Here is a 12,388-nt window from a genome sequence, read left to right as displayed (position 1 = left end):
TGTGTGTGTCAGTGGGGCTGCTGTGGGGCCGTGCGAGGGGAGCGGCGGAAAACCCGGCGTGGAGCGCCTGCCGCCCGCCCGCCGCGGGGCTCAGGCGGGAGCTGGCGCGCACGCGCGTGCGGCCGCGCACCTGCCCCGCGGGGACCCCGCGCGCCCGGCCGGGCCGCAGCCCCTCCCGGTTGTCCCGAGCCTCATCGTCTCCACCGCAGGCTGCTGCCTGCGAGGTTTCGCGGGAGAGCACGACGGGTGGCACCAGCAAGGTTCTTTAGGACCCGCGCAGCCGTTTCTGCGGGTTTGGGTTTTAGGGTTTTTCGGGCTTCATGTCTGAGAGTTTAGGATTTACCTACTCCGGGAGGAGGGTGGTTGTGAGACGAAAAGCACTTCTATTAAGACCAGACTTTCTCAGTACCCAGCCTAGCCCCTGCTAAGGACCAGACTTCTAAATTTTGAGGTGGGCATAAACAAGCAAACAAAAACGTACAATGTTGTGGGTCGGAACGCTTTAGAATTCACCGATATGACAGTGGGCTGTATTTTCTCATTCAGAATTGTCTGAGTTATCTTCAAGGAACAGCAATGTGAATGCACCACATGGTATGGGCAGTTTGCACATGTCCTGCATACGTGCGCTCTTCGTCTGTGGAACTGCAAATCAGAGACCAGGATGGCCTTGTGATGCCAACCGAAAAGGTCTGGCAGGGTGTTTCTACCCACCATGCGCAGAATAAACTACAAACGTGAGAAAATGAAAAGACCATATCCAAAGGCATTATATGGAAGCCGGTTCTAAAATATTTACAAAAGCTGACGCCGGGGGACCATGGACACTACATAAACAGATCAATTGCAGAGAAATTCACGACATTAGCATGTGGATTAGCAAACCTTTTAGAGAGGAAAAAATATCCAAACTCCCAAGAGTCCATCTTATAAAACTTGGTTATTGTAAGTTAGACAGAATACATTGAAAAGCTGACATGAAATTGGTGAATTCCTTTTTCTGTGTCTTCGAATCTATAGGTATTGGAGGAGAGGAAATTCTACCCTTTAAATTTAGATTCCATAAATGATCAGTGGCACAACAAAAAATTTCACAGACTGAATCTCAGGCTCCTGGGATTTTCCAGATAGGTTTCTATATAAATTTTGTAAAAGTTAGGATAACTTTCATAGTATTTGTTACATATGCACGTGGCTCATGGTTATCACGGATTCTTGAACTGTTGGCTATTCACTCCGAGAACACTAGGTTCAAATTTGCCTCTGTTATTCTACTTTCTTTTTCCTGCACCAATCTCTGTAAATATATACTTTAGGTGAACAAACAGCTGCTTAAATCTTGCCTGGTGAATTAAAATCTAAGATTGGAGCTTTCCCCCCTAATAAAAGGAACAACCTTAAAGATAATTTTAAATAGTTAGTATAAAATATTTTACCTGTATAGCCTGTCCCTGATTATGCAAATATAAAAATATAACATGCCTGTTATAAAAATTGAAATATTACACAAAGATTTAATGTAGAAAGTCCCTTGTAATCCCAAACCCTAAAGATCTGAACAGTAGTTAAGCTTATGACCATAACGGATTTTCATTTTACTTAATATCTTCCATATGTAAGTATAGCATTACCTAGTTGTGATGGTAGTACATCTACTAGATGGTTTTGTTTTGTGTTTTTGCTTTTTCCTTCCCTCTCCTTTATAAAATAAGGATGTAGGGACTGTAAGAGGAAATTAACTTATTTTAGGTCATTCGATTTGTCCATAGTTAGCACATCCAATGGGTTAAAGATGCATAACCATTGTGTCTAGGATCTGTCCACAGCCATCCTTCCAGTCACTGGTTACATCCAGAACCCAGGAATCCCCTCTCCACACCTCTAAGGCTTGGCTTTCCATGTTTCTGTCCCTTGCAGTCCAACTCTTCCGAAGTCAGAGCCCCAGGGAGACCTCCCAGTGTCAGTAATCCCCTCCCCATCTTCACCAACTTCTCAAAGCTTTTCAGAAATACAGGCCTTGGACCTAGCAGGATGTGGCATCACACATTATATTGCAGTGTTTATTTTTTAATCATAATAGTAGAAAAGTAATTTAGGATAGTTTCAATGCTGCAAGACATTATGCACTTGAATACAGGACTTGCTCTAAAGAAGGCAATGAAGTGACAAGAGGAACAACTTATTTCAGAATATATACTTTATGTCCAAATCATAGATTAGCCTTTTGGCAATCAGCATTTAGATACAATCACAATGTGGTATGTACGTGTATTTTAAGTTCTAACTACTTCTATGTGCACTGTATAAATCTGGAGAATGAAAAAAATCGACCAGAGCACATCAACATACCAATAAGTAAGAAAATAATTACTAACAAGAGTAAAGAACAGTTTTTTCTATAAAACTGTTGTTCAAATAAAGAATTATTGTTGATATTAGCATAGAGCTAATACTACTTTCTCCAAATTCCTAGGTTTATAGGCAATATAGCTAGCCACAATTCTTCAGGATCATTATTAAAGCTTAACTTTTAGGAATTTTAACCCCAAATGTTCTAAGATGTCGAGTAAGTGACCTTTTCATCCCTACTAAAAAAGCCTCAATGTGAGGTTGCCAGCTATCCTACAGGAAATTGAGTCACCACACCAAACAACACACCTAAATGTCATCAACAGCTAGCAGGACAAAAACAGTAAGCTAGTTTAATTTTGGATTTTACCAAGAACACATACTGTATTCACTAAAAAAAAAAAATACTTTTCTCCCCAGAGAGTAGTAGTCACTGTGGCACTACTTGAAAATGTATGAAAACTCTTCTATTTAACTGTCCAAAATCTTGCCAAGTCAAGGAACTACAGGGAGAAAAATGCCCAAGCAAAAACTGTTGGCTAAATTCCATAAAAGCTAGGAGAGGGCTATCGGACAGCAACTGAGAAATAAGTTGAGCCTTTGGAAATCCCCTTCTACAGCAGCATCAGTTTTCTTCAAGGCACCCTTGAACTGTGTAACACCCATGGTTCTGCTCAGGATCTTCTGTGAACAAACAGTCCTCAATTCTTGCAGGCCAGCACTTGGCTTCCGTCATTGTGATGCGATCAAGGGTTCCCCTGACACATGGCCTGAAATGGTGCCAAGGGCTCTGGCAGAAGATGCTGAAGCAGCAGCTTCTCTTTGAAAAGCAAAAAAGTAATCACCTCACAGCCACAGCAGTTAGCTAGAGGTTGAGGTCGTTTTCTTGTGAATGTTCAGCCAATTACTCTCACCCACAACTTACCGCGATGTTGACCATTGAGGTAAAAGGATCCACTCTACGTAATGTGTAACTGTGTGGATGTTGGTTTCTTTACCAACACTTGAAGGATTAAATGTCTGAATACGTTTGTCGTAATTCCTAGACTGGCCTATTGGTGTAAATGAAGAGAACAGGTCCAAAAAAATGTCACTTACTTTGGACACCATTTGCTTACTCTTCATTAAAACATAAATACAAACTATAACAGCTGATTCAGATTTTTCTTAAAATTAAAAAAAAAAACAAACTTGACTAAACAGCTCCTAAAAACAAATACTTAAATATATATCTTCCTAACCAATTTCAGCTTTTCCCTCTCCTAATTCCAACCAAACTTTCCTCTTTATTCCTAAGGATGGAGTTAATAGTGTCTGAAGTAGGCAGAACTAGAGAAAAATGATTTCTATTTCACCATGTATTGCTTCAAGCTAGTTACTCCCTGAGTTCACTACAGTACAAGATTTGTGCAGGTTAGCTCTAACTTTTGCTGACTTATTATTTTTGTTCTATATACATTTTATCTGATGGGAAATGCATGAAGGAGTTGGATTCGCTTTCAGTGTGTACATGTAACAGGTTTAAGCAGAGCTTGCCAGTGGCAAGCTACTCTCATTTCCAAGTGTATTTCTGGCATCAACTTCTTGTTTTGAAGTATTTTAAAATCTTATAAAATATATAAAATTTCACTTAGCACGTCAAAAAACCTCCAAAGGGAAGATGTATGTAATTTTGTGAGATTTTTTTTCCTTTTATCTTCCCACTATCTATGATTTATTTTAATGCTGCCTAAGGGTCTAGTAGAATTTTTAAAATGAAATAAACACCAGATTGGGTTTCATTGACTTCTAATACCATCAGTAATTCAATAAACATTTATTTAGCACCAACTATGTGTCATGCACTTCATTAGAGTCTGCAAAAACAAGATAACGAAGAAAAATCTAAGAAAGCGTAGATTCCGGTAGTGGAGACAATTTCACTGTACAGTCATGCGTCGCTTAACGACAGGGATATGTTCTGAGAAATGCGTTGTTAGGTGATTTTGTCATTGTGCGAACATCATAGAGTGTACTTACACAAACCTAGATGGTTAGCTCACTACACACCCAGGCTATATGGTACTAATCTTATGGGACCACTGTCATATATGTGGCCTGTCATTGACTGAAAGGTCGTTATGTGGCGCATGACTGTACAACACTGTAGAAAGCATTCTGAAACACATGGGCTATGGGAGAATAAAAGAAGGCTATTTAAATCAGACTGGGACAGAGGTGGAGTGGGAGAAGGCTGAGTCCTAAAGAATGAAATAGGAGGTAAGTGAAGGGGGGAAGGATTTTTAAGAGAGAACAATATGAGCAAACACATGCGCCTATGTTCAATGAGAAAAATGTGTACGTAGAGAAAAAAACTACCATGGGTAGGGCCTTGCTTTGGGGGAAAGAGGCTGGAGAAATCTGCAGACACTGGCCATGGAAGTCTTGTCAGGCATCTGCAGGTAGGGGCTTTGGACTGAGCCTTCAAGAGTTGGAGCCACTGAGTGATTCAGAGTACTGTATGATACGGGATCTGATTTTATTTTGATGGAAAATGCTAGGGCTCTGCAATAAATGGGCTTGAAAGAGGCAAGGCTGAAGTCAGTGAGACCATCATCTTTGGCCATACTATTGGTAGAATAAAATTGATAAGTTATAGAACATTTGCTTCTCTGATGATTATTCTTATCTAAGACAATCTCAATATTAAAATTCTACATATTCATATGTTCTTATGATATGTCAAGCATGAATAGAAGGATGGCCCAATGTGATTTGTGAGGGTATAGACTTCTTGCTCTTAAAAACTACAATCTTCAAGTCACTGAAATTTTAATCATACTGTATTCACCATAACTGTATTCACCAGAATTTTTTCCAAGGAGAGGCTGTCTGCAAGAAAGTGTTTGATAGGGCTACTTATGACACAAGGTGAGACTTTAAGCAGCCCAGGTTTGGGTGGAACTAATCTGATCTCTTCTACATAGGAAAGGGGAAGCTGGTTGCTCCAGAGGTGTGTGTGTGTGTGTGTGTGTGTGTGTGTGTGTGTGTGTGAGTGATAGAAAGGAGTCAGCTTGGTCTACAGGGTAATTCTCCCTTGTAACTCTCCCCTCCACCCAAATATTTAATAAAGTTACTGAAGGCACAAAATGCTGAGATAAAAGAGATTGTTTTTGTTTTGTTTTAATCCAGTGAAGGGACTGAGGCTGGAGGCCAGATTGGCTCAAACAGAAATGTCAGCCTAAGCTGACACTGGAGAGAAGAGGCAGAGAAAGAGGAGAAAGCTTTTGGAACTCAGTGTAAGAGTAGGGAGGGTTATTGTCCAAGAAATTGGAGTTTGAGCCAAGTTTAATCAGACATCTAGGTTGCGGACTCCATAAGACATGTGTGTGACTGTAAGCACTATTATTCCTTGACTGAAATTGGAAAAGTAGAAGGAGATGCCAATCTCCATCCCACTACATGCAAATCCCAGGCAATTCACCTAATCTTTCTTGGGCCTTATTTTTCTCACCTGTAGATTGGGGATATTAATAAGAACCTTGTAGATTATTTTAGTTTAAGAACCTTGTAGATTATTTTAGTTTAAGTGAGAGACCATGAGTTAAATAACCTTGCATTGCTTACCTAAGAGACTCTTTCCCAGGCACTACACTAAATGATGGAGATTTAGCAATGAACAAAGTAGTTAAAAGTTCCTGCCTACTCTCAAGGAGTTTCTATTCTCCTGGTTATGGTGATCTTCTTTTCATTTTAATAAACATATATTGAACACCTACTATGTGCCAGGTGCTGAGTACACCAAAGGGAAGGAAATAACTTTGAGTTTCAAGAAGCTCGTAGTCTAATGAGGAAGACAATTGTTGGACAATATGTACGTAAGATGTCTGCTAAAACCTGGCAGTAGGTAGAGGTACAATTTAAGCATAAGGCAGAGATAGGGGACTGGGAAGTGCCACCTTCCGCAACCTGGGAGAGATCTGGAAAAGCTTTCTGAAAGAAGGAATGTCAGCCCTGAGTCTCCAAGGATGAATTGAAGAGTTAGCTAGGTGAAGAACGAGAGATGACATTTGAGATAGAGGGCAAACATGTGCCAATTCCAGTTGGAGAATATAGCCCATCCTGGTAGCTGCAAGCAGATAAGGATGTAAAGTTTAGCTCTGGCGATGGACGAAGATACAGGTGGAGAAGTAGTCACGAGGAATTTGGTATACTATTCTAAGAGCTTATGTTTTTTTCTGAAGGAGCCATTAAAAATCCGAGCTAGGAAGTCACATGGTCCGATCTGCTTTTCCGAAAGATTACTCCGGGAATAGTATGAAAGGAGGATTGGTGGAGGACAAAAGCATTTAGGAGGCCTAGAGTGGGAGAAGAAGCTGGAAGGTCGGAGGAGAACCTCTCAAGAGCAAAGAAAAAGGAGAATTTCAAAGGAGAATATCAAGGCATGGCTACTGATGTTCAAGACAGCCCATATGTACCCACCAGTTTGGGCTAAGATGATTTTTATTCCTAACTCATATTTCAACAACACAAGACGAAAGAGAGTGTTAAAGGAATGCTAGTGAGAAAGCTTTTGTCTGGGAAGTTGTTTCAATAAGGTAACCATAAACATTTTGCAAGAAGGCTGAAAAAAAGTATTAGAACTATATATGTTATTTTTCATACTCCTGTTACAACTTAGGAATCATTTTTATTCCCATGGTGGGGGCTTGTGGGAGGGGATCTGTGTTTCCATCATATACAATCAACCTTCAGGTGTGACATGGTCTTTGGATCTTTATTTTTGTCAGTCATAGTTTGACTGCACAAAGCATTCCTTATAGAATATAAGGAGTTTGAATACACGATCTCTAGCACCTCTCCAGCTCTACATTTATTTATTCTATGATCTCTGACACTATGTTATCTGGCAGGGTGTTGGTTTTCAGGTGTCCACTATTGGTTAACGTGGGTGCGGTCAGTCAGGTATTACTATTGAGGGAATTCCTGAATCCATCAGATGCCGTCAAAGATCCCATGTGATACCACAATTCTCTGTGAGTTTAGCTCAACTGATACCAGGTATGGATGTTTTATACTTGAAATTGAGATATTCTGAGAAAAGGAAGTTATTGATAAACAGAAAGTCTTGGAGTACGTTCACACCCACTCTGCTGTATATTTACATCCATCTCTACCCCTGCCCCAAACATACTCCAACTAATACTTTGCCAATTGATTTACCAATTTCCTCTTAATTTCTGTAACTGCCACCTTCAGTCAAATCCTCATCTCTGTTTTTCTAGATTTGTGTAACAGACTACTACTGGAGCTCCTCCGGTTCAGTTTTTCTCACCACATTCTTGTTTATAAAGTCAGAATAATTTTCCTTGAACTCTATTTTTAATGCGTCACTTCTTTGCTCAAAAATCTGCTGCAGAAATTCCTTCCTACTTACTGTATTAGTGCCATACTTCTCCTATTCACAGACGGCCTTTTTTCAGTGGGCTTGTCAATTCCATTCCCAGCTCTCCTTTATTCACTATCCCACCTAAGGCTGCCCTTCTTAGCCAATCCTTCCACTTAGATACAATCTGCTGGCTTCTGTCTCTATGACTTGATTTCTATCACTTTTATATTTATTTCTAGGCCTTTTTATAAGTGCCTAGGACAGTTCCTGACATTTACAGGCACTCAACAAATATTTGCGAGTGAATAACCAGTAAATATTCATGTTTTATAACAAATAAGAATATTTCTTTCCAAGTAAGATTCAAACAGTAATACTGTCCTGGGTATGGCTCTCTAGATGTACTTATCTCCATCTAGTTATCTCTTATACTCAATTTTTTGGTTTCAAACTCTGCTCTTTGTCTCTTTTTAAAGAATATTAGGAACTAACATTGCCAGAACTTCAGAATGGTTAAGCACACCATGGTGTCTTTCAGAAATGAAAAATTAACATTAGACTTAAAATGATAGCTATTATAATAAATACATAGAATGATATTTACAAAATCAGGTCAACTTTTGGAAGAATCCATTAGTACATAGGTGTGAAGTTTGAGGGGAAACAGGTGAATAAACTAACGGTCATGTGCCCTCTTACTAAAATCAGGAGAGTGGCTTCCCCATGCAAATGAAAACTGGGAGAATAGCTGAATCTCCTAACTACTCCTGCTGCTCCAAGTTTAGCGAGTCTGTAGTGCTTGCTGTTATTTCCTAACAGTCATGGTTAAATCTGTATTTCTCTCTCAATATAATAAAATTAAATACTACTATTGCCTCTCCATGAGATTTCTGTGTTTTCACTGCTTCATCTCCACCATCCATCCCATCCCTGTCTATTTTCCCATTCCTAGACCCCACACGTGCATATTCTACTGGTTTTTACTTTTGTGAAAAACAACTTAGATTTTTAAATTCCAGACTCTTATTTCAAGTTTCCTCAGAACATGACTTTTCTGTCTTAAGCATCCTTTCTTAATCTTTATATTATAATTTCCAGTCACATTATATCATGTACAGACGGTCCCTGACTTACAACGGTTTGACTTAATGATTTTTCGACTTTACAATTATGCGGTACAGTACTCGTGATGGTGGGCAGCAGCAGTGAGCTGCAGGTCCCAGTCAGCCACACGATCACGACGGTGAACAACTGATACACTGACAACCACTCTGTACCCATACAACCATTCTGTTTTTCACTTTCAGTACAGTATTCAATAAATTACATGAGATATTAACACTTTATTATAAAATAGGGTTTGTGTTAGATGATTTTGCCCAACTGTAGGCTAATGTAAGTGTTCTGAGCACATTTAAGGTAGGCTAGGCTAAGCTATTTTGTTCGGTAGTTTACATATATTAAATGCATTTTCGACATATGATATTTTCAACTTACGATAGGTTTTTTGGGACGTAACTCCATCGTAAGTTGAAGAAGACCTGCATTTGTTTTCAACATAAATTTTACTTGATTCATTGCTCACTACTCTATCTCGTACACTCCATCATCCTCATCTCCTGATCTTTGTTCTGATTTTCCATGTGGTAGGAGAACTTCCTTAAATGATTGCCCATAAAGGAGACATTGGTGGTGGGTATACTTTTTGATTCCTTGCACTTCAAAAGGCACAATGCTTCTTAACCTTTCTGGAAGTCTAATAAATCCTTTAAGAATCTGATACAAACCTCCCCAGAAAATTGGACATAAGTTCATATGATCAACATTTTTTATTTTAAAAGTGTTCACTGACCTCCCTGGAGTCATCGAGGACTCCAGGTTGAGAATTCTTTCTTGAATGGAGAAGAGAAAATAGTTGTTTTAATCAACACTGCTCCAGAATCTTTTATTCAGAATCAGTAGCTCTGCTGCCTTCTTTGTTCTCTTATGCCCCTTCACTACGAGATACCAACAGAGAAGTAACGCCAAAGAGACATTTATTCCATTTAAGAAAATTGAAGCCTGAGCTAAGAAAAAAACATACAAAAGGTGTCCAAAGAAAGGCTAGGCTCTTTTAAACAGGCTATGGATAGAGTCTGAGAAGGGTAATTTCTTATGACCAATTTTTTATTCTCACTACTTATACTATAAGTAGAAGAGATGAATGAGAAGCCATGTTGGCCTACTGGTAAATCTGCATTTGTTAATGTATATACATTATAGAGCAAGTTTCAGAACTCAAGATTATATCAAGTAAACCTGGCTTGTCCACCTGTAAATGAGCTGGCTCCATACATAAACTTAAGTAAAATAAATCAGTTTTCTAGTTGTACAAGGGTATCTAGGGAGGTTTAGATTTGGATAAGAAAGCTCTTACACACACACACAAGAAGCCATAACTTATAGAGTTCCCCATGGAAAGTACTGTGAGTGATCAGAAAGAGCATGGATTTTTGAGTCACCTAGAATTTGAATTCTTTTTTTTTGTTTGTTCGTTTGAGGAAGATTAGCCCTAAGCTAACATCTGCCAATCCTCCTCTTTTTTTGCTGAGGAAGACTGGCCCTGGGCTAACATCCATGCCCATCTTCCTCCACTTTATATGGGACGCTGCCACAGCACAACCTGACAAGCGGTGCATCGGTGTGCGCCCGGGATCCGAACCAGCGAACCCCAGGCCGCTGCAGCGGAGCGCGTGCACTTAACCGCTTGTGCCACCTGGCTGGCCCCTAGAATTTGAATTCTAACTTTGCCATTGTTCTGGTTGTGTTATCTTAAATTAGTCATTTAAATACCTGAGCCCATTGAATAGGGAATTAGTTTTTATGAGAACTGCATGTGAAAATGCATATAAAGCCCCAAGGGCTATACCTGACTTAGAGTAAGTAATCAACAGTAATTATTATTCTGACTCACCTTACAAGGTTGTTTAAATAAGTTAATGTGCAATAAGGCAATTAATACATGAGAGTTTCCCTTCTCTCTCACAAGTTCTCCATCCTAAACCAATTACTATCTTCCTATCATCACCATCAACCCTCAATAATTAACCAGTTCTGGGCTGAATGGGAGTGAAGAATCTAAGATCTAGAATAGCCTTCACAAGACCACACTAAGTTATGTGAAGTCACTATGTATAAAAATATGTACAAGATATGTTATTGGTTAATGACAGAGCACCACTAACTATGAGGTTACTGGGAGGATCATTCCAACATTTCCCAAAGAATGTTCAAATGAACATTATTCCTTCAAGATTCTCCTTACCAAAAGAATCCTGTGGTCAAACAAGTTTGCGAAATGTTGTATATGGAACCTTTTTGCAGTGATTTATAATGGACATGAACCTATCAAAAACTAAAAGTTCTAAAGCAAAGAGACTAGTTCATGTCATTTAACCAGTATTATCTAAACTTATTTGATCTTAGAACACCTTTTTTCATACAACTATCATCTCCTGAAGCATATTTTGAAAACTTTGTCCTATACTAAGCCAGATGAGTCCTAAAACATAAACACAATACATGTGTTCTGTATGTTCCCATATATTTGAAATCTCCACCAAGGACATCTTATTTCCTCTCCTCAGGCCATTGTGTACTATAAATGGTCAGAGAATAAAATTCCTTCTTCCCTTTGTTCCTCTCTTTCTCCCCCCCCTTTGTTTTCCCCCAGAAAGAAAGCGTCAAAAAGCCCATACATATTTATTGAGCCTCTCTCATGTACTGGTTGCTGTGAAATACAAGAACATGAAAGATTCAGTGCCTCGACCTGGGAAGGAACTTATAATATCCTGCTGAGAAAATCAGACACATGACCAGCTGCTGCTTAGAGACAGTGTAAGGTGGCACAGAAATCATTCAGCTTGAGAGTGCTATTGTAGTTCAGAGCTGGGAGGGGAAGGTATGCACTGTAGCTAAGCATGCAGGGTTCCAGGAGGAGGGCGAACCTGGATGTAGGTCTTCAACAAAATCTGTGGCTTGAATGGCTGTGGGAGGAGGGAGTCAGCTGGCATTCTTTTCAGGTAGACGAACTGTCTGGAGCCTGAAGAAGGGTTACATGTGTGGGTGGTGAATAGACTGCATGGAGTAGACTCCTTTGAGGGAGGAGAAGGGAAACGGAATTGAATACTTAAATGTGTGGCCTTGAGCTAACGGATATTGTGATTAATGGATGAGTGCACTGGTAGCCAAGGAGGATAAAATGAAGAGAGAAGGAGGGAGATGAAGAATCCATTGCAGTAGTGCAGATGCACAGTGAGTGATAAGCAAAGTGTTCTAGAGGTATCCATTTTAGTGGCCTGCTATGACATTATGAGCAACAGAAAGAACATGACCTTAGGAACAGAGGCCTTCGTTCAAATGCTGGCTCTGCAACTGAGCAACCATGTGGCAAATTTGGGTGAATTATTTAACTTCTGTGTACCTCAGTTTTCTTTTTTGTAAAATAGGGCTAAAAATACATCCCACAGAAGGTTGCCCCCAGGCCATTTTCCATATTTTATTTGAATTTTAAGACTAACTTTACTTTAAAAATCACATATCCATGTGCCTATTTCATTTTTGTTGGTTTCATTTCAACTTAAATGCATGATTTGTTAAAAATTATAAATATTTATCAAGTCTGTTGCAGGT

General features: G+C 39.5%; 1 protein-coding gene across 2 annotated transcripts in view; it reads right to left on the bottom strand.

The window, feature by feature from the left end:
- PDE4D (phosphodiesterase 4D) overlaps positions 1 to 12,388 on the bottom strand; it is a 328,823-nt gene that overhangs the window by 54,589 nt on the left and 261,846 nt on the right. The window lies entirely within an intron of this gene.

This window comes from Diceros bicornis, chromosome 20 (genome assembly GCF_020826845.1).
Source record: "Diceros bicornis minor isolate mBicDic1 chromosome 20, mDicBic1.mat.cur, whole genome shotgun sequence".
NCBI lineage: Eukaryota > Metazoa > Chordata > Mammalia > Perissodactyla > Rhinocerotidae > Diceros > Diceros bicornis.
Note: the sequence above shows the minus strand (reverse complement) of the source record. Positions and strands in the feature narration are given on the sequence as shown.